The sequence below is a fragment of the Solanum lycopersicum genome, chromosome 9 (assembly GCF_036512215.1).
Source record: "Solanum lycopersicum chromosome 9, SLM_r2.1".
NCBI classification, from domain to species: Eukaryota; Viridiplantae; Streptophyta; class Magnoliopsida; order Solanales; family Solanaceae; genus Solanum; species Solanum lycopersicum.
This window is the reverse complement of record NC_090808.1, coordinates 4,251,232-4,252,994: the sequence shown is the minus strand read 5'-3', so window position 1 is coordinate 4,252,994 and position 1,763 is coordinate 4,251,232. Positions and strand designations below refer to the sequence as shown.

The following is a 1,763-nucleotide window of genomic DNA, read 5'->3' as shown; positions in this document are numbered from 1 at the left end:
CTCTAACTTTACTTTTCCACGTGACATATTTAAGATCACAAAATTAAAGGACATTTTGATATATTTGACATAACTTTACTTTAAAACCACAAGATTAAAAAGTCTTTTTTCTTTTCTTAAACTCCATTCCAAGTCAAACCAGGTCATCCTTTTTGAAACGGAGGGAGTACTTAAAATTAAACTCCACCCTTTCCCTTGCCCCCATCCTCACGCACCTTGCCCACTCTCACCTTCCATAGCATGAAGGCAGTCTGGTGCACTAAATTTTCACTATGCATGAGATTTAGAGAAGAACCGAATTACAAGGATCTATTGTACGCAATCTTACGCTGCATCTCTGTAAGAATAAGGTTACACTACCTAAATTATCCCCCCCCCCCCCCCCCACAAACGAAACACATGCGTAGTGTAAATACCAAAATGAAAATAATATTTACCAACCAATCAAGGAGGAGGAATACTAGTATGAAAGCATAAAGTAAAAAAATGTATGTTGGTGGCATGGCAATAATGGAAGCTCTATCTCTTATGAAAGACACAACAGCCCATAATGGCAAACAATTGAAGTCAGACGCTACTTCCACTCTCTCCCTTCCCCTTTTTCTATTCTTCACTAAGACCTAAGCTTTTATCCCAAAGCCACATCTTCTTTTGTCCTCTTTAAAAGATAATAAATATTGCTTTACATATAATTCAATGCTACCTCATGGTTTTACAATAATTCAATCTTTATGTATGTGGAGATTGGAGACTCACCAAAAGGACCATCCTTTTACTTGCTACTTTGTTCGAAGTTTGACCACCTTTTCAATAATAATAGATAGTGTTTGGCTTAATTATCTACATTTACACATTTGATAAATAGCTAAAGTGCTTGCACATCAAGTGCTTATGAGTCAAAATCAACCAAAAGCTATAAATTGATCATTTTCATAAGTTGATCATTCCCAACTCATTCGAGAAGCTTTTGGGATGCGATTTCAATAATCATGTCAGGACAACTTTTAGTGGTTTGACGATGTGCATGGAGCCTTTGATTTTGGGGATATAAATGAAGGTGTTGCGTCATTTTTGGATTTCACTAGAGCTTTTGAGTTGATTGATGATTCAAACTTTTGGAAAAAAGACCTGACTATCTTTCGTAATGTGATGGTTAAGACGCAAATAGATCATATACTCCTTAGGAAGTTGGCTAGAGACCTTTATAAAGGACTGCAAGGTTATTCCGAGTGAGAATCTCACCACTTGACATAAGCTTTTGCCTATGAACTTGGAGATCAAAAGGAAGAGGGAGAAGAGGACTTTGTTTAACTGGTCGAGGATCAAATGTGGTGGCTTGACCCTTGCTTGAACATGGGAAACTGAGGAAAAATTGATGTGGATCAAGGCCAGGGTAGTAATGGGGATGTGAACACCATGTGCGATACGACATCCGGTGCTCAAAGAATTTGAAAGAACCCACTTGTGATACGTCATTCATGAACTTGATGACATGATTAATGATCTCGGTTACTGCAATAATGACATATTGGACGGGTGAAAATGATATATTTTCAGAGGTTAAAATTTAGAACAAATTGTGGATATCATTATGATAATAAGGTTGAAGATGATACAATACCTTTGAAACCAATTGCCAGTTACGCGTAAAGAAACACTTGCAACTAGAACTCTTCACAATTTTATGGTGCAATTAGAAAAGACCACCAGAACTTTTGGATGCAATAAGAAAAGTTAAAAGATGAGTTTCAACTAAATTTGAA

General features: G+C 36.6%; 1 long non-coding RNA gene across 1 annotated transcript; it reads right to left on the bottom strand.

Moving 5' to 3' along the window:
• Positions 1 to 598: 598 nt before the first annotated feature.
• On the bottom strand, positions 599 to 1,763 carry LOC104649067 (uncharacterized). The gene is made up of 2 exons (XR_743044.4): positions 1,622 to 1,763; positions 599 to 1,512 (listed from the first exon to the last, which is right to left on the bottom strand). It is a non-coding gene; the product is annotated as an uncharacterized lncRNA (long non-coding RNA).